This window comes from Aquarana catesbeiana, linkage group LG10, assembly GCF_042186555.1.
Source record: "Aquarana catesbeiana isolate 2022-GZ linkage group LG10, ASM4218655v1, whole genome shotgun sequence".
NCBI classification, from domain to species: domain Eukaryota; kingdom Metazoa; phylum Chordata; class Amphibia; order Anura; family Ranidae; genus Aquarana; species Aquarana catesbeiana.
Window position 1 is genome coordinate 170,166,602 of NC_133333.1, and position 21,947 is coordinate 170,188,548.

Consider the following 21,947-nt stretch of genomic DNA (forward strand, 5'->3'; position numbering starts at 1 on the left):
TTTGAATTGTTCAAGGGGTGTCATTTTCCTTTCTTCTAAAAAGTTATCTACATTCTATGTGTAGCCAGGTGCTTGGCTATAAGTGTAGAGTGGGGGAAATATTGGCTGCTGCTCTCTGTGGCTGCTGCCCTGTAGTGCTGAACTTTATAACAGCTGGGTCAGTGAGAGGAGGGAGCTGCTGAGCAGGAAGTGTTCAATGGACTGAGTCAGGCAGCACTGAACTGTGGGCACTGTAGTCCAGAGGAGAGAGACTCTAATGTAATCAAGAGCTTCTGATCTGCATTCCCCAGTAGGAGTAGGAAAAGTAGGAAAAGAGCAGAATTTTCTCAGGCTATACGGGACACAGCTTCCTCTTGCCATGAGGAAGCCCAGAGAGTGCACATTGCTGTATACTGTGCACTGTCACTGCTACATTTTGGCGGTCTAAGCAGGATTCGTAGTGCTGAGTTGGGGGTTGTTGGCAGAGTCATCTGGGTGAGCTGTAATATTGCAGGGACTGGTGCTATGGGGGTTTTATCTATATGCTGCTAGAGACACTGAAACCTTTAGGAACTGACCGTACAGCCATCTAGTAGCCTTATTGCTGCTTGTAGGCTTGCCTGGGACTATTCTCATGTGTGTCACTGATACAATTGGGCCCCAATGATAACCAGCTGAAGAGGACTATATACTGCCCCTGTACAGATGTTACACAGAGATCTTCAATTACTGCCTAAAGGTAAGAGATACCTCTCAGGGGACATTGCACCATATCTTAGCTATCACCCTAGAGTGCACTCTAGACTAGTTATAGTATTACTATTCAAGTTGCAGTTATGTTCATATGCACCGTTTATTGCTTAGTTCATCCCAATATACAATATACAGAACTCTATTGTAAGTTACTTTGGCACAATGATTAAACAGTCTAGCAGACTGTGTCGGACCCTACCTTCTATATGTTCAAACCACCATTTACTCTAACCCATACCAATTAACTTAGTTCATTTACCTCTAAATGGTCTTCTATTTCCTGATACTAATTCACAGTTGAGTTTAACCAGTTGTCGACCGCCTCACGACGATATACGTCGGCAGAATGGCACGGGCAGGCAAAATCACGTACCTGTACCCGGTGCCCGAGGCGGTCGGCTTCTGTCCGGGAGCGATCAGAGGTGAGGGGAAGGCCATCCATTCGTGGTCCCCCCCTCGCGATCGCTCCCAGCCAATGAAATCCTTCATCTGCTGCTGTATAGTAAACAGCGACAGAGGAAGTGATGTCATCGCTCCTCGGCTCGGTATTTTCCGTTCCGGCGCAGAAGAGAGAAGGCATCTGAGTGAGTGCACAACACACACACAGTAGAACACGCCAGGCACACATTACACCCCCCATCACCCCCCGATCACCCCCTGATCACCCACCCCTCAATCACCCCCCCGTCACAGTGACACCAAGCAGTTTTTTTTTTTCTGATTACTGCATTGGTGTCAGTTTGTGACAGTTAGTGTGGTAGGGCAGTTAGGGTTTGCCCCCTTTAGGTCTAGGGTACCCCCCTAACCCCCCCTAATAAAGTTTTAACCCCTTGATCACCCCCCATCGCCAATGTCACTAAGCGATAATTTTTCTGATCGCTGTATTAATGTCACTGGTGATGCTAGTTAAGAAGGTAAACATATAGGTTCACCGTCAGCGTTTTATAGCGTCAGGGACCCCCATATACTACCTGATAAAGATTTTAACCCCTTGATTGCCCCCTAGTTAACTCTTTCACCAGTGATCACCGTATAACTGTTACGGGTGACGCTGGTTAGTTAGTTTATTTTTTATAGTGTCAGGGCACCCGCCCTTTATTACCTAATAAAGGTTTAGCCCCCTAAATGCCCGGCGGTGATATAAGTTAGGTTTTAGGGTCAGATAGGGTCTGCGTCGCCCCAGGCAGCGTCAGGTTAGCGCCAGTACCGCTAACACCCACGCACGCACCATACACCTCCCTTAGTGGTATAGTATCTCAACGGATCAATATCTGATCCGATCAGATCTATACTAGCGTCCCCAGCAGTTTAGGCTTCCCAAAAACGCAGTGTTAGCGGAATCAGCCCAGATACCTGCTAGCACCTGCGTTTTGCCCCTCCGCCTGGCCCAGCCCACCCGAGTGCAGTATCGATTGATCACTGTCACTTACAAAACACTAAATGCATAACTGCAGCGTTCGCAGAGTCAGGCCTGATCCCTGCGATCGCTAACAGTTTTGGTAGCGTTTTGGTGAACTGGCAAGCACCAACCCCAGGCAGCGTCAGGTTAGTGCCAGTAGCGATAACACCCACGCACACACCGTTCACCTCACTTAGTGGTGTAGTATCTGAACGGATCAATATCTGATCCGATCAGATCTATACTAGCGTCCCCAGCAGTTTAGGGTTCCCAAAAACGCAGTGTTAGCGGGATCAGCCCAGATACCTGCTAGCACCTGCGTTTTGCCCCTCCGCCCAGCCCAGCCCTCCCAAGTGCAGTATCGATCGATCACTGTCACTTACAAAACACTAAATGCATAACTGCAGCGTTTGCAGAGTCAGGCCTGATCCCTGCGATCGCTAACAGTTTTTTTGGTAGCGTTTTGGTGAACTGGCAAGCACCAGCGGCCTAGTACACCCCAATCGTAGTCAAACCAGCACTGCAGTAACACTTGGTGACGTGGCGAGTCCCATAATTGCAGTTCAAGCTAGTGAGGTGGCAAGCACAAGTAGTGTCCCGCTGCCACCAAAAAGAAGACAAACACAGGCCCGTCGTGCCCATAATGCCCTTCCTGTTGCATTTGCCAATCCTAATTGGGAACCCACCACTTCTGCAGCACCCATACTTCCCCCATTCACATCCCCAACCAAATGCAGTCGGCTGCATGAGAGGCATTTTCTTTATGTCTTCCCGAGTACCCCTACCCAGCGAACCCCCCCAAAAAAGATGTCGTGTCTGCAGCAAGCGCGGATATAGGCGTGACACCCGCTATTATTGTCCCTCCTGTCCTGACAATCCTGGTCTTTGCATTGGTGAATGTTTTGACCGCTACCATACACTAGTTGAGTATTAGCGTACAGCATTGCACAGACTAGGCACACTTTCACAGGGTCTCCCAAGATGCCATCGCATTTTGAGAGACCTGAACCTGGAACCGGTTACAGTTACAAAAGTTACAGTTACAAAAAAAAGTGTAAAAAAAAAACAAAAAAAAATATAAAATTAAAAAAAATAGTTGTCGTTTTATTGTTCTCTCTCTCTCTCTGTTCTCTCTCTATTGTTCTGCTCTTTTTTACTGTATTCAATTCTGCAATGTTTTATTGTTATTATGTTTTATCATGTTTGCTTTTCAGTTATGCAATTTTTTATACTTTACTGTTTACTGTGTTTTATTGTTAACCATTTTTTTGTCTTCAGGTACGCCATTCAGCTGCAGCGCGGATTTATTTATCTTGACAGCAACAGCATTTGCTCCCACGATATATAAAGCCGTGACTCCAGCGGAGGTGATATATGCCGAAGCATGGGGGCAGCAGGGGCGGAGGAGCGATTTGCTCCTACCTTTTGCGGGAGGATGCCCCCATGCTTCGGCACATATAAATGGTGCATGTATGCCCATCATTAGAAGTGGGTGGATGAAGGGATGTATTCTAATGGTGGGCATACCCACCGATCAATCTCTTTTTTTCGTTCAGCCCACAGGCTGCATGAAAAAAAAAGATTACAATATATGCCCAACAAGGACCAGCAACGTACTGGTATGTTGCTGGACTTTGAGTGGTTATACCAGAATGATGCCTGCAGGTTTAGGTATCATCTTGGTATCATTCTTTTCAGTCAGCGGTCGGCTTTCATGTAAAAGCAATCCTAACGGCTAATCAGCCTCTAGACTGCTTTTACAAGCTGTGGGAGGGAATGCCCCCCCCCCACCGTCTTCTATGTTTTTCTCTGGCTCTCCTGTCCCAACAGGGAACCCGAGAATGCAGCCGGTGATTCAGCCAGCTGACCATAGAGCTGATAAGAGACCAGAGTGGCTCCAAACATCTCTATGGCCTAAGAAACCGAAAGCTACGAGCATTTCGTGACTTAGATTTCGCCGGATGTAAACAGCGCCATTGGGAAATTGGGAAGGCATTTTAACACACCGATCTTGGTGTGGTCAGATGCTTTGAGGGCAGAGGAGAGATCTGGGGTCCAATAGACCCCAATTTTTTCAAAAAAGAGTACCTGTCACTACCTATTGCTATCATAGGGGATATTTACATTCCCTGAGATAACAATAAAAATTATTTAAAAAAAAAATGAAAGGAACAGTTTAAAAATAAGATAAAATAGAAAAAAAAAAGAAAAAAAAAAGCACCCCTGTCCCCCCTGCTCTCGTGCAAAGGCGAACGCAAGCGTCGGTCTGGCGTCAAATGTAAACAGGCCATGGAATGCCCAGGTGCCACAACCCCCCCAAATTACCCTATTTTGGAAAGTAGACACCCCAAGCTATTTGCTGAGAGGTATAGTGAGTATTTTGCAGACCTCACTTTTTGTCACAAAGTTTTGAAAATTGAAAAAAGAAAAAAAAATTTTTTTTTCTTGTCTTTCTTCATTTTCAAAAACAAATGAGAGCTGCAAAATACTCACCATGCCTCTCAGCAAATAGCTTGGGGTGTCTACTTTCCAAAATGGGGTCATGGGGGGGGGGGGTTGTGCCACCTGGGCATTCCATGGCCTCCGAAACTGTGATAGGCAGTAAAGAGTGAAATCAAAAATTTACGCCCTTAGAAATCCTGAAGGCGGTGATTGGTTTTCGGGGCCCCGTATGCGGCTAGGCTCCCAAAAAGTCCCACACATGTGGTATCCCCGTACTCAGGAGAAGCAGCTAAATGTATTTTGGGGTGTAATTCCACATATGCCCATGGCCTGTGTGAGCAATATATCATTTAGTGACAACTTTGTGCAAAAAAAAAAAAAATTGTCACTTTACCGTAACTTGTGTCAAAATATAAAATATTCCATGGACTCAACATGCCTTTCAGCAAATATCTTGGGGTGTTTACTTTCCAAAATGGGGTCATTTTGGGGGGTTTGTGCCATCTGGGCATGTTATGGCCTTCAAAACTGTGATAGGTAGTGAGGAGTGAAATCAAAAATTTACGCCCTTAGAAATCCTGAAGGCGGTGATTGGTTTTCGGGGCCCCGTACGCGGCTAGGCTCCCAAAAAGTCTCACACATGTGGTATCCCCGTACTCAGGAGAAGCAGCTGAATGTATTTTGGGGGACCGCAACATACAGGGATATGTAATGAAATACTGACACATAATCACACACATAAGTTGGACTTGATGGACTTGTGTCTTTTTTCAACCTCACCTACTATGTAACTATATGTAACTATGTAATAGCGAGTTGGGTCTACTACTGGTTCCTTCCCACAGTCCTGCTCTCTGTACAAGTTATGTGCAGTCCAGTGATGATGTCACTGCTACTTTTACAAGGAAATATAAACGTTTGCAAAGGCAGTTGGTGAGCACAATAGGGACTAAAATCCCCTGTAGCTTTTAAGCAATATATTTAAATGAAACAAGCAAATGTTTCTCAGCGCATACATTTGAAGATATCCTCACTAGAAATATCCTCCAAGAATTAGTCCTTTTTAAAGTGGTATTAAACCCAAACCCAAAATCTAAAATGTAATACATTGCAGCCTATAAATCATTAGATGTGGTGGCCGCATCAGTTTTTTTTTTACTTGTTCCCCTTTGTTTTTGCCTGATGATCTGGCCAGTAACACTCCTCCTGTATTAGAGTGTCCCCACTCTGAATGAAGAAGCAACTTTGGACAGCAGCATTATCAGTCTGGGGGGAGGGGAGTGTTAGATGTACTAGCAGATTTAGGTACACTAACAAACTGAAGCCAAACTCCAGTTAAAACCTTATAAGCAGTTAGATGTTTTTTTCCTTTTGGGACAAAGGTTTTGCATAAATAAAAGCTGACCATTGTAAGCACACCTGCTAGTGTTATATGGTCTGTCTCATTACTGTAACTGATACATTCTGCTTGGTAGCTTGTTCTTTTGAAAAAACAAACTCTGGCTCGATCACCAGATGAAAATAGAAGAAAAAAAGCCTAAAAAAGAAAATGAATGCAACTATCAGATTTAAGAAATGGTTGAGCTGCAATATAATACATGTTTGCTTTTGGGTTTAATGCCACTTTAAATATTGGATATATTTTATCCTTTAGCACTCAATTCCAATCATAAATCACAATAAGTGATACTGTATCCCAAGGTGTTCATAACCCTGATTGAGTAAAAATTTAAGAAATTAATATATGCTGTAAATTCATTTTTGAAAAATAAAAAAAAGATAACACATAGATCCATAAGAAATGCTGTAAAATTCAATTTAGATATACACTCAGTTTAAATATCCTTTCTGCAGCTCTGGGAATAACTGGCAGTCACTCAGGGTTAGGGGATTACCGGGTTCACTTTGTTCTGAGTACACATAGGTCCCCAGTTATGTATTAATGAGCCCATAAAAAACAGAAAAATAAAAGATTGGAAGGGACTAGAGGGGCATGATAGAGTAGAGAACCACAAAAACTGACAACAAAGGTAATCAAATACTAAGGGGAATATAAAGCATGAACAGTAGGTACTGTATACTGTATTAAAAGAAGAAGATGTAGTAAAGGTGAATTTGTGCTTTAAAAATAGGAAGACGTTACAGTTAGAATTTCACATTTCAGTGTTATGGAATGTAAGACTTGCAGGTGCCAGTGGATGGATTTCCTATTATCATAACTCTGCTAAATTCCAATATAATGTCTTCATCACTGGCTGGGATGACAGAAAACTAAATTACACTGAGAATAAAAATAAGCGCGTCTAAATATTTTAACATCTTAATAGTTCTAGAACTCTGTGTCCATCAAGATCGGCACCTGAAGAAGGTCTACAAGGATCCACAAGGAGACAAAATAAAACACACTGGACAACTGCCACTCATTTAGCTCTATGGTGGTATACAAAAAGTATTGGAGAAAAACATCTATTAGATTGTAAGCTCTTCTGAGCAGGGCCCTCTTAATCCTATTGTATTGTATTATATTATAACTGTATTGTCTCCCTTTTATATTGTAAAGCGCTGCGTAAACTGTTGGCGCTATATAAATCCTGAATAATAATAATAATAATAATACAGTAACTAGAAGTGTTTGAAAGAGTGTGAGAGGTTGAGAACTTCTGTCTATGACCCAGGCCCGGACTGGCCATAGGGCAGACCGGGCATTTGCCCGGTGGGCCGGTGGCTTCCGGTCCGCATGTCTGGCTCTGCCGTCGCGGGTTCCGACATGCAGGGCCAGCCGCTAATGTTCTGCGCTACATACAGGGACATGCAGGGCCAGCCGCTGGTGGTGGTGGGAGGAGCGGAGGCATTCTCCACCTACCAAGCTCACCCATGGCAACCTAGGCCGCCGCCGAACAGAAAGTCTCTGTTCGCGCATGCGCCCCGCAGCTGACAGGCACCTGGCAACCAGGATGCCAGGAGAAGAGGAGGGACGGAGAAGCCGAGGAAGAGGTCGCTTTGGGGAGGCAGTGCAGTGCCCGGGGGTGAACACAGACGGCCGCGCTGTGACTTCGGGATGTCAGCGTATCTAACCCGCTTGCGCCCCTTCTCCTGTCAGCAGAGCACGGCTCTCATCTTATTTGGCTGCTCAGCTTGTTGCCGATTTGCTTCTGTCCCCATTGGCCACAGTGGAGGGCCAATCAGAAGAGGCTAGCAGTGCATTATGGGACATGTAGTACTGGAGGATTGTAAGCCCCATTGTTGTCCACTGGCAGCAGACTTCAGCCCCCAGCATGCACTCTGCTGGGGGAAAGAGTGAGAGCCTGGAACCCGGGAAGAAGCTGAATGTCTATTAAAGGAAAAAGAGAGGGCTGTGCTGGGGGAAGCCAAAGAGAGAGCCACACTGTACCCACACCACCAGAGAGTGCCACCACCACACTGTACCCATACCCCCAGAGAAAGAGCCATGCTATACCCACACCACCAGAGAGAGAGAGCCACGCTGTACCCGCACCACCAGAGAGAGAGCCAGGCTGTACCCGCACCACCAGAGAGAGCCACACTGTACCGGCACCACCAGAGAGAGAGCCACGCTGTACCCACACCACCAAAGAGAGCGCTATGCTGTCCAGCACCACCGGAGAGAGAGCAGGTCAGTGTCACTGGGCAGAGTGCGCACAGACAGACAGTACTAGCACTGTATGGCCACAATAGGATTGGGACATCGTAATATAAAGGGGACTGCACTGTAATCATTGCAGTGCCCCTTTACAGTGCAGACCCCTTTATATCACAGTGTCCCTGCACATTACAGGTGGAGGACCGACACCAGCCATCCCCGCGAATGTGCACCGACGCCCCCCCCCCAGTCCCTCTGGAAAAGTTGGCTGCTCAGTCTAAAATGCCTGGACCTATTTTTTGTCCCAGTCCGGGCCTGCTATGACCCCATTTGAAGATATTTCCCCTCTGTCTGGGTGACAGAGACAGCAATTCAAAGAAATATGGAGGCAAAGAACACCAATGATACTTTTTATATGAATTGTAAAGAATTAGCACATCTGTTTATTAAGTTGTGTTCCCTGTATGACTTTCAAGCTTTACTTTAGATAGCAGTTCATCTTAATAGTTTTTAATCTTCTCCGAACCTTCTTTTTCCATCATACAGACTAAAAATGTAATAGGTATTATATAGTTTATAGCAGCCTTTCTCAACTCTTTTACCCCACAGGAACCCTTATGCAGCGTACACACAGTCGGACTTTTCGACCGGACTGGTCCGACGTACCGAGTCCGGCGGACAATCTGATCGTGTGTGGACTTCATTGAACCTTCAGCGGACTTTTCCAGTCGAAAATCTGACGGACTTTAGATTTGGAACATGCTTCAAATCTTTACGTCGCAACTCTGCCAGACCCAGAAATCCGCTCGTCTGTATGCTAGTCTGACGGACAAAAACCAAAGCTAGGGCAGCTATTGGCTACTGGCTATCAACTTCCTTATTTTAGTCCGGTGTATGTCATCACGTACGAATACATCGGACTTTAGTGTGATCGTGTGTAGGCAAGTCCGTTCATTAAAAAGTCCGTGGGAAGTCCGTCAAAAGTCCGTTGAAAGTCCGTTGGAAAGTCCGTCAGACCAGTCCAGTCGGAAAGTCCGCCCGTGTGTACGCGGCTTTATAATAATTCTATGTCTTGGGGAACCCCTGCTGAAACCAATTTATTGAGGGCCATTGGGAAAAATGCCCCTAACATTGGTGGCTAGTGGGAAGAATACCCCCATTACAGACTACTAAGGAGTCATGCAGCTGACTATGCCAATTGGTGTTGGCCCCAAGTCTATACAGTTACCATCAGCTGAGAAGTCAGTCATCCTGAGATCGAGACCCCCCCTAGCAAACTCTGGAAGAACCCTGGTTGAGAATGGCTGGTTTAAGCATGCAATATATTTTATAGACGGCTCTTACCTGAATATAAATAAACAAGCTGACCTGAAAGAAAAAAAGAAAAAAGTGTTAATTTATTATTGGGCAGAGGTAACTTTTGTTTCATGTTCTGTTTAGCTACTTTCTTCACTAGGATACATACTTTTCTTTATAAAGATGACAAAATCTGCCCTAACAATGCCTTCATCAGTACCAACTTTGTTCAACACTAACCAAGGTCAGAATCTGTAATCATGTAAATTCATGTGCCTGTTCAGTTTTTGTCAGTATAAAATAAATAAATATTTGTGGCTACATTCACACCTAAGCATCACATTTTTAAGCGTTTTTTTCAAGTGTTTTTTTTCCAAACATTTTTTAGTGTTTTTTTTTTTTTTGCACGTTTTTGCATCTTTTGTCAGGTGTTTTTTTCAGGCATTTTTCAAATAAAAGGTGTGAAGTGCTGCTGAAAAAGGGCTGGAGAGCTTCCGTTTGAGCAAAAAACACGCAACAAAACACCTGCAAAAACGCTCCAAAAAAGCTCATGTTGCGCTTTTCAGGCATTTCCATTAAAGTCTATGGGAACAAAAACACTCAATTCTGCCTAAAAAATGGCTCATATAATTTTTTTAAGTGACAGTCATTTTCCTACAAGCAACAGGATGCTCAGATGTGAACAAGGGCTATTGAAAACAATAGGTTTTTGCTTGTTGAGCGTTTTTGACTTTTGTGCTACAAGCTACAAAACCTTAAGTGAGAAACGGGACCTTAGGCAGAGCAGCCCCTGCTGCAGCCTCTCACCCTGTGACTTGCTAGAAAGTTACACTGTAGCAGTCTGGTCACTATGAGAGAGGAGAATGAGGAAATGCTCCCTCTTGCCTGTGGCAGACTGATGACATCATCTAAGCCTAGGCAAAGAGAGCCCAAGGACTGTTTTTTTAATAACAGGTAGCTCTTTTTGTGAAATGATACTGTTGCTGTATAATGAAACATGGCAAGAATTTACACATATAGACTGTTACTGAAATATCCAGTTCAATGAGTGCATTCTTAACGTAATCTTAATATCTAGTTATATGTGAATCAATACAGATTTATTTTAAAGTATATGTCTGGGCAAAATGAAAAAAACAAATGCAGCACATCTCTGCAAGACATCCATATTTCTCCACATTCTGTATCCTTAGGCCTCATGAATGGTGAGTTTCTGAAAATATGCCAGGCATAAAATTCTGGGGGTTCTAGCACGCATGGGAAGCCGCATACAGCCTGCCATACAAGTTAAAGAATAATTCCAGGCTTGGTATATTTTTACATACTTACAGTACATTGGTCCAGCTTTGACCAATGTAACTAAGTATATACCATACCTGGCCGATGCCCCTGGAAGTTGGAAATCACTGTAGACATTACTACATCTGTGTGTTGGGAGATGTAAATCTGGAGGACATGCCTACATCAATAGGCATGTAAGAATTTTACCAGCCTGGTAATAAAAGCTATTTCTTGCTACAGGAACAAGGTAAAAGAACAAATAATGCTGAAAGATGCTGTAGGGGGTGTGATGGACATTTGAGAGCAATTTTGGGTCATGAAGCCAGGTCCATAAAGACATGGTTTAACAACTTTGGTGTGGAGGAACTTGCGTGGCCTTGACCACAACCTAATTGAACACCTTTTGGATGAAGTAGAATGCCATATAGCAGTGATCGCCAAATGTTTTAAACAAAGGCTAGTTTATTCTCCTTAAGACTTTAGGGGAGCCTGACTGTGGCCAGTGGGAGTAAACAATGTGTCAGGCTTGTTGTTCAGTGGCCATGTAGTAGGAGGAACAATGTTCCATCATGGGTATTAATGGCAGAAATAGTGCTCTATTGTTGGTATCAGTGGGAGGAATAGTGCCCCATCATTGGTATCAGTGCGAGGAATACTGCCCCATCATTGGTGTCAGTGGGAGGAATACTGCCCCATCATTGGTGTCAGTGGGAGGAATAGTGCCCCATCATTGGTATCAGTGCGAGGAATACTGCCCCATCATTGGTGTCAGTGGGAGGAATACTGCCCCATCATTGGTGTCAGTGGGAGGAATAGTGCCCCATCATTGGTGTCAGTGGGAGGAATAGTGCCCCATCATTGGTATCAGTGCGAGGAATACTGCCCCATCATTGGTGTCAGTGGGAGGAATACTGCCCCATCATTGGTGTCAGTGGGAGGAATACTGCCCCATCATTGGTGTCAGTGGGAGGAATACTGCCCCATCATTGGTGTCAGTGGGAGGAATAGTGCCCCATCATTGGTGTCAGTGGGAGGAATACTGCCCCATCATTAGTCTCAGTGGAAGGAATAATGCCCCTATATTGGTGTCAGTGGGAGTAATAGTGCCCCATCATTGTTGTCACTGGGAAGATTTCTGCCCCAGTGTTGGTGTCAGTGGAAAGGATGATACCTCATCTTTAGTGTCAGTGTGAGAAATAGCGGCTTGTATCAGTGGGAGGAATAGTGCCCCAAGGGCCAGATAAAAGCGAACAACGGCCATAGTTTAGAGACCACTGTTATATACTGTAGAATACCTACTAAAGTCAAAGTCTAACCTAGGTGTTTCATATGGGAAAGTTAACTTCATTTCCATCTCAATGATGTGGCTGGGTTCCAGGGAAATGCTTGGATTTGGTCACAATATTGTGGAAAAGCAGAGGGAGGAATGCATAACATATATTCCTACTCTATAGCAGCTGCTCTGTAATTATGATTTCATTGGCTTTATCTGAAGAATGCTTACAATGCTGTATTACAAACCCCGAGAACACCAACGTATAATAACACAGAGGTAACTTGTTATTTAAGCTATTCAATGTGGGTAACACACAACTAAAATGATGTGTATAGCTCTGAAAAGGACATAAAAAGAAGCATTACAATCACATAAAATACTATGTACAAACAAAATCCTATTTCAACTTAACATAACTATATATACAGTATATCACAGCTGCTGGTGTCATTGCTTATTTCAAGACATGTCATCCTTTTGTCAATGTGGCCTGTACAGTGTAGCCACCATAACTACTTATCTTGAAAGTACATAGACAAAGTTTTCTTCTTTTGTTCATGTTGCCCTCACTGCTTCTTTGAGACTTCAGGTAGATAACTGGCCAAGGGGGAGAAGGCTTTCTAACATCACATGACCCGAAGACCAAGAGTTATGCTGTAAGTGGGTCCTGCTGCTATCAATCTGTCCAATGAGATGAGAGCCAGTGGCTGGAGACGCTGGGCTCGTGCACGGCACTGGAATGAATGGGCTCAGGTAAGAAAAAAAGGGGGGGGGGGTCTGGAGGGGCTTAATGCATAGAATGCATTAAGGTGAAAAACTTGAGACTTTACAATCCCTTTAAATACAGACATAATTAAAGCCCAGGCTCTGTGAAAACCATGGCTTCCTCCATAGATATAGTGGAGGAGTGAGTGTAACCATTCAGGAAACAGAAGTGTGTTATTTGTAGGATTATCAGGTGTAGACAAAGAAAAAAAAATTAAAAGAAAAGTATTAGAGGCACTCATCTAAGATCTGATTCCAGAGATTATGGGAAGAACTGTGTTCATCAAAGATCTGATTCTACAAATTTGGGGTAGACTCTCCCTCCAGCCTTTTATATCTTGTGTGGGATTTACAATTGAATTTTCAGCTCCACTTACCTGCCATTATTAATAGATCTGACTGCGATGATTTGATTTTACATTATACAGAATTTCAGCAGGTAGAATAAGGGTTGGTCATAGAAGGGAGGAAAAGTAGAGACTCCATTGGAGGATCTCGCCTCCTCAAAAAATAGAAGAAGCTAGTGGTTAAAAAAAACACTACCAGTTTCCTCCCAAATTTTTAATGAGGCAAATATACAGTTTATATACTGTACAGTCATATCTTCTGCCCCACAAAACCTTTGGTTGTGAGTTATGTCAAAACAATACCTGTAGTGTTATCCTAACTGATTAGTGAACCAAAGGAACCATGTTTTCTTCAGAAAGTTTGCTTTTCTCTTTTCATTTGGGAGCTGAAATGTGGCTAGAGTGTAACCATTCCGTATACAATTTTTGTTGTTCATTGGAGCAGAACCCTATTTACCAGCTTGCTAGTCAACAATTCTGGTCCAAATTCCCAGGTTTATGTATCTACTGGCCAGTGGGGCCACCTATGTTAGTGATAGGCACAGTAGAGCACAGGAGGAAGGAGGTGGAGGGCCAGAAACGGCAACTAGGAAGCTCATCAATCTTTGCATTACGCAACACTTTGGGGTTTTGAGGGAGGCCCAGGTTTTAATTTTTAGCATCTGCCAGAAACAGAAATATCAATTCTGGATTGACTAAACCATTAACCTGAATTAAATGTTGTGTAGGGCATTACTACTGGTTGTCTAAGCTTTTACTAGAAAGATTCTTGATAAGCAGCATCTGTAGATAAGCAGCATCTGTAGAACCCATGCTGGTTTCCTGCCTTGTTCTGCTGTAAACATTCTTCTGATTCAGCTAAGATCATGTGACCACATGGACCTTTACAGTTATATACACAAACTTATGTTTTCCCATCAAGAAAAATCATGTGAATACATGGAAACATTTCCAGTTACAGCCCCATACAGTACATTAACAATTGTTTTTACAGATGGTCATTTTTTTTAAGTAAGTCTAAGCCCTAAAAACTTTTTAGCATTTTGATTAAACTAGTGAATGGTAAGCACCTCTGTCAGATTTATATTTGTTCTCTGTGTTACATTGGGGAGATTTATTTTAAATTGACTTGGAGACTCAAAAGCATGTGAAAGAAGAAGGGAAATCACCTTTTACACAGTTGTCACCAGAACAGGTTCCCCCACTGGAGAATTTCCCCTCACCTTTGGTTCCAGTAATTGTAAAATTTTGGATCTCTCTTCAATTTTTGTCCAGAGGATAGTGGTCTCCAGGATACAGACAGCAACAAACACCTGACAAAGGTGCTAACCCTTATACGCAATATCCAAAAAAAATGTCGTATTTAGATTTGCTTTAAATTGCTGATAATCTGCAGCAGACATTGTGCTGATAGACACGTCTTATTTTTACGGTCAAGGTAAACACAATTACAGACACTTGCATAACATTGACACTCCATATAACCTCTACAGAGCAGTTAATGACTCATACCTCCAGCTGTAATGAAGATAAACACCTACTGTTGCTAACTGGTGCTCCTTCCATCAGCAGTATGAATTGTGTGATAAACAGTTTAAATCAAGAGCAGATGGCCATAAAAACTGCTTCTAATAAAGTATATTTTTACTGCCTGCCTCTTGGTTCTACAGTAAACCTTAAGAGTTCCTTGCACCCCCTCACCATCATGAGTTTCATTTTACTACACTACAGAAGCTTTTTCAGTCCTTCCTGTTATGATCCCTATTTCTCAACAAGTCCAGGTGGATTATCATATAAAATATACAGTTCCCTTTTGTGCACGCACAGACCTGCAATATTTATCCATATTTATAGCTCCTTAACACCTTTGTGCCCAGCTCCAGTGTACCTTTAAATGGGTCTTTACGCCCAAGGGGCAGGATAGGCTTTTTGATCAAGTGACCATTGTGATTGGCTGTCACCACTCTGCTGGGGGCATGCAGTGAGCACATTCACAGCACAGAAACTGTCTGTTCATGGAAGCATTTGTGCGGTGTGTGGGCCTTCACGAGGCTGGAAGAGCACAACAATATGTATATGGAAAATGCTGCAAGCATTTCACAGAGGAATGTATTAAAGCGGAGTTCCACCCAAAAGTGGAACTTCCGCTCATCTGATTTCTCCCCCCCTCCGGTGCCACAATTGGCACCTTTCAGGGGGGAGGGGGTGCAGATACCTGTCTACTACAGGTATTTGCACCCACTTCCTGGAATAGACTCCCGCGGGAGTCACACCCCTTCCAGCACCCCCCCCCCCGCTGTCTCCTGGGAAACACACAGGTCCCAGGAAATAGCGGGGACAACTTAGGATGCGCAGCACGACTCACACATGCGCAGTAGGGAAGTGAAGCCTTAACGCTTCACTTCCTGATTCCCGCATAGAATGGCGGCGGCAGAAGCCGAGAGCCAAGCGATTGATCGGCTTCGGCTGCCGATATCGCTAGACTCCAGGACAGGTAAGTGTCCATTTATTAAAAGTCAGCAGCTGCAGTATTTGTAGCTGCTGGCTTTTAATATTTTTTTTAGGTGGACTCCCTCTTTAAGTAATCCTATAGGACAGCCTTTCTCAACTAGGGTTCTGTAGAACCTTAGAGTTCCTCCAGAGGTTGCTAGGGGTTCCTTGAGAAATGATCAATTTCTGACCTCCGATATGTATTAATTGAAACCAGTAATCTTTTTTAGGTATCTGTAAGGGTATTCTTCCAACTGACCACCAATATAAGGGTCATTCTTTCAATTAACCATCAATGTAAGGAGAATTCTTCTAATGGCTACTATTGTAAAGAGTATAATGGGACCCTTATCCCACTGACCACCAATCTGAATGGGACTATTTACACTGACTACTAAAGGAAGCATTTTACAGAGCACCAATCTTAGGGGGAACTTTTCCACCAACTAATAATTTAATGAGACATTTCTCCACTGACCTCCAAAGTTTCTGTTTGTTTTATGGCATTTAATATTATTATTAACAATATTTCATTTATTCTTATTGTTATTATTAAAGACAATTTTGCAGTTCAGAGCAGCCTCGTGTGTTAAATATGCTACATACACCACATATCTTAAAGTGATTCTAAAGGCTAAAGGTTTTTTACCTTCATGCATTCTATGCATGAAGGTAAAAAACCTTCTGTGTGCAGCAGCCTCATCTGAGCTCACTTTCCATCCAGCGATGTGCACGACAGCATCGGCTCTTCGGGGACTCTTCCTTGTCATTGGCTGAGACAAATTGGCTCCCGCTGCAGTCAATTACAGCCAGACAGCCAATGAGGAGAGAGAGGGGTCGGTGCCTAGCCACGGCTCTGTGTCTGAATGGACACGCAAAGCAGCGGCTCGGGAGTGCACCTGCCTGGGTGCCACTATTGCAAGCTGCTTGCTCTGGGGACACTCGACAGGAGGGAGGGGCCAGGAGTTCCGGCAGAGGACCCGAGAAGAGGAAGGTTGGGATTTCTCTGTGCAAAACCACTACACAGAGCAGGTAAGCGCTGGGTGCTCATTCCTTCACATATTGCGGTTTGCATGAGAGTATTATTGTGTTCTGGATAAGCTTTACTGATAAAAAATCCATGAAGGACTGAAATGTCAAAAACTTCCCTTCCCGGGCACATAGCAATGTGTTCTGATTTGTGCTCCCACTTACTATGTTGCATTGTACTGGCATTTTCCTATTATGCATGCTCATTACACTGTCACTCTAATAGTTCTCTGTTCAACCTTCCTCTTCTACTCTGTTATTTTTATGTCAGCCTTTGTCTCAGTAACTGAATTGCTTATAACATACCATACCGAGATCTACATCTTTTATTCCAATATTCAGTCTTATTTCTTTTGTAGCCCACAGAAATATTTCTGTCTAGTTAAACGCTTTCGGCGTCAGATCGGATCCCATTATTGGAGGTTACTTTAGACTGTTATCTGCATTTCTGTTTTGCATATCCATTCATGCACTGAGAGATTCAATGTGCCAAATCTCTGCCCACAGGGAATGCAAGACACATACGGCCCTTATTCTTCATGAAGAACAAATGATACCATTTAGGATGACTACATGGCCCAGGAATTAATGGGTCAGCCCAGCAGTTATTAGCCAAACACCTGACATTCAAATGTCAAAGTAGTTTGAAGGCTTGGTGGGATATTTGATAATATAGAAAATTATTGTGCTACTAAAATTAAAGAAAAAACGAGCTGCCAGCACCAGCAATAAGACTAATTGCATATAAAATATGGAGGAAAAAGTGCAGCAGCGAAAATATTAATGTGCCCCAGTTATGCACCTAGGGATAAATGAGCACAATGAATAGTTGTGCTAAAAAGTGCAAAAACTACTCGAAAATATTTAAAAGTGTTATTAAAACATGAGTGTTATGTGCACCAAAACTGAACCCAATGAGATTACAAATGTCAAAGGTCAAATGACACCACGTGATCTAATAATGCTTTCATATAACTACATAAATCTATTAATACTTTTGTGTGACAAATATATATAACAACCAATAACAGGTGTGATGTTATATTAAAAAAGGGAATATGCATATAAATGTTAAACTCAATAAGACAGTGCAAAGGCTATCAAAAAGTAAATAGCATAGTGGATTCCTCTAACACGACCCAAGGATGGCATGGATCCCAAAAGTTGATGAGTCTATAAAGCATGCAAGGTGATATTCACACACGGCACCCAGGACTGTGCTTCCAACACCCAGGGGTACTCTTACCCTAAGATGTGAACACAGACATGCCAGCGGTGGTGGGTCAAACAGGCATGGACGGAAGTCAGGATCTCAAGCCACGGACTCCTATAGTTGGACTGGTGTGAGCGTACACCTGCAGCAAACCGACAGGACAGCGATCCATTAAACAGGGACTCAACCACGATATTCCTGGTACATGTAGTTCTACTCCAATCAGGGAAAAATAAGGATCATAAAAGAAAAAAAGGCAGGCTTCCACATAGCGCAGATCAAAACAACGTATGATATTTAATAATAAAAAATGGTACAGACATCACCCAAGATGTGTACATAAAATGTGATTACAGGAACTAGTAAAACAGGCGCAGTGTATGGTACCTAGCAGGCTATGTACCCGACGCGTTTCGTCCAATAGGACTTCGACTGGGGTATACCAGGAGTATATAATGTGATTTGTAGTGTGCAAGAGCAGTGCACATGACAGCAACTAATATGCACAGCTCATTCCAAACAAATGGAAATGAAGGGGAAAAGTAGAGGTTAAGGTAGAAAAACACCACTAGAAGCAATTTAATGAAAAATAGATTACAGGACCATTAATTAGTGAATGTGCATGGAAAAAATTTGGAGAATAAGGATATAATTTTGTTTCCTTTTAAAGTGGTGTAAAGGCTCCAGGTTTTTTACCTTCATTACCTACATACTCATTCTTTTTACCTTCAGGCATGAAGGCCTGGCTGGCCGAAATTAGACAGCAGAGGAAAAAAGATGTAAAGAGCAAGCCAAAAGGGCAAGCCAAGAGTGGGAACCCAAAAGTCAGGACAGCCACGGTCTCAAATCTGAACCATTGGACAGGGGTCAAAGTTGAGGTTTTAGGCTTGGCTCACACTGTCGTAGGTGGCTGCGGGTGCAGAAATCGCACCTGTTCCTATGTCCGCAACCATTCACAGCCAAAACACTTTGCTGTTTAAAAATGCGCAGGGCTGCCATTTATTCCTAATGGCACCCCCACGTATCCAAAAACACAGCTTGTTTGCGGGTATGGGAACTGCAGAGAAATTGTATGGTGCAAGAGCACCTTGCAATTTCCTGGCTGCTGCATTTTTAAAATGGAGCAGGGACCTTTTTCCTGCATGAAATGCAAGCACAACAGCCTGTTCAAATGAATGGGCTGCTGTGCCCGTGCAAACACGACCCATAGACAGTGTGAACCAGGCCTACGACTAAGGCCAGGTGAGTAGGTAAAGTTTTAGTCCAAAAACAGGCTAGTTTAGTTTTGGGAGGCTGAAGAAGAAAGCCAACCCACAAAAACAGCAAACTCTATCATTGACAAATGGTAGGCTGCAAGAATTGCCTCTTAAAGACTCATTCACATGGACTTCTAAAACAACACATTTAGATGCATACAGCATATAGTTTTATATGCATCTAAATGCAGGACAAAAGGAATCAACGGGGCCATACACACAGCTGGGTTTACAAAGGAAACATGTGCAAAAACAAGGACAAAAACAAGTAGGTCAAAGCTGTGCCCGGGGCCATACATTTTTACAGATGTATATAAACATACACACAATTGTAATTAAAGCGGAGCTCCACCCAAAAGGGGAATCTCTGCTTGTTCGCACCCTCCCCCCCTCCGCTGCCATGTTTGGCACTTTTTTGGGGGGGAGCAGGTACCTGTTTTGATAGGTACCCGCTCCCACTTTCGGGTAAGATTGCCGATCGGTGATCTTTGACATTTCTGGCCCCTCCTCTTTCCCCCCTCTTCCCACACACGTCCCAGAAGACAGCGGGACCATTGGGAAAGCACAGCGTGACTAGAGCATGCACAGTAGGAAACCAGCTGTGAAGCCTGAAGGCTTCAGTGCCAGTTTCCCTTACTTACGATGCCGGCGCCTGCACCCGAAGCCGATCGACGAATTGGCTCGGGATGCCGACATTGCGGGATCCCTGGACAGGTAAGTGTCTTTATACTACAAAGCAGCAGCTACAGTATTTGTAGCTGCTGAGCTGACGTGTATATTTTAAGCAGGATTTTCTATCAGCTTGGCCAGCAAGAACCTGTGTTTTATGCAGAAATACGACTATACCCATGTAAATAAAGCCTTAAAGAGGAAGCAGTTAATCACAGGGTAGCAGAAGGTGTGGGTTGTAAGGCCAAGGCAGATTTCCTCTGCTAAAGAGCTTATATAGCATACATGAACCCACCGGAGGACACAAGGATGTGACAAGCCTTCCTTTCAAAGATGGGTTCACTACTGGTAACAATTGCATGTGCAGCTCAGGTACATTCTGGTACACTGCCTGTGCATGTGCGGAAGTGATGTCATCCTGCACTGGCCAATCAAGACTGCCAAAGACCAGCCCCTGGAAGAAGCAAGAGAGAAGATGCCAGAACTAAGGTAAGTACTAATGTCTTGAATTCCGCTTTTAGCTCTGAATGAACACAAATGGCATGAAAGAAAGGTGGCCAACATATCAAAAAATGTAATCCTGTGTGCATGAGGCAGAAAGAAATATGAAATATCCAATCACTAATTCCTGAGTGTATTATGTCACATTGCTTTAAAGTGTATCTAAACCCAAAAACAAAAATGTAATATATTGCCGCTTACTAATCCTTAGATGTGGTGACTGCATTCGTTTTCTGGTTTTCTCTTTCTTTACCTGGTGATCTGGCCAGTAACAAACTTCCTGTTATAAAGGGGTTGTAAATCCTCAAGGTTTTTCACCTTAATGCATTCTATGCATTAAGATGAAAAAACCTTCTGTAGTGCAGCTGCCCCCAGAGCTCCCCTTTTCCTTACCTGACCCCGATCTTTCCAGCGACGAGAACTAGCCCAGCAGCTCCAGCTCATTGGATAGAATGATTGCAGCAGCAGCAATTGGCTCCTGCTGCTGTCAATGAAATCCAGTGACACCGGAGCCAGGGGGGCGGGGCCAAGTCGTGCTGTCTGTGTCAATGGACGCAGCAGCAGGATTTGGAAGCTTGCCCGCACGAGTATGCCCCTTTGGAATGCAGGTCTCTGAGGGGGCACTCAATGCGGGGAGGAGCCAGGAGTACTGCTGGGGACCCCAGAAGAGGATTGGGGCCACTCTGTGCAAAACTCTTGCAGATAAGTATAATGTTTGTTATTTAAAAAAAACAAAAACCTTTACAACCCCTTTAAGGCCTATAAACACGTTAGTACACAGCTTTTGAGAGCCAATCACAACAGTTTATGCAAAATCATCTGATGGGACAAGCACAGAATTTTTTCTTGTGCGACACCAGAAGTTTAAAAATAACAGCAGGATCAAACAGGTAAAAAACTGTTAATGACCGATTGCATCATATATGTCCTTTTTGATTTTGCCTTTAGTATCACTTTAAGAAATATGAAGGGGAAATTCCCCCCACATCTATGTGCTGATCTAATATATTCTTGCTAATAAGCGGCATCATCAACGTGTTGCATCTACCCTGGAAAAAGTCTATAATGAGTGACAGTAGCAATTGTGCTGATTTGGCTAAAATACAAGGATTACATATGCTATCACTGTGGCTGCAGGCACTAGAACATCACAAACCTAACATATATGTGAGCACAGGGACACCAAGCTAACAAATAAAAGTGTTCTATCAGCATAAACAGGCCTGTGCTAGCACTGATGCAATGCTGAACTAAATTTTTTTTCACTAGCTTCTACAAAATAAATCCTTCTTTTATAGTTTTTAATACTTAAAGCTTTGTTGAAAAAGTAATATTCTGCCCTAACTTGAAATATGAATTTAAGGCAAATGCAAGCCAATTCAATTAAAAAAACAAGTTTATTTATATCTCCTTCCTCTGACACCGCCTGTTACAAAAAGATTTCATTCTGCCTATTGTACTTTATATTTCTCACTGGTGGTGACGCACAATCTGCATACCCCACTTTTGCACAGACTCCACTATTTAAAATACTACTGAATATACATTCCATACCATTTTCAGTTGTATACTGACCACATTAATACTGATATCTAAATCATTTTTTAAAGTTTTTTTCTTCATAAATATAAAAACAGCCTAAAGAAAATT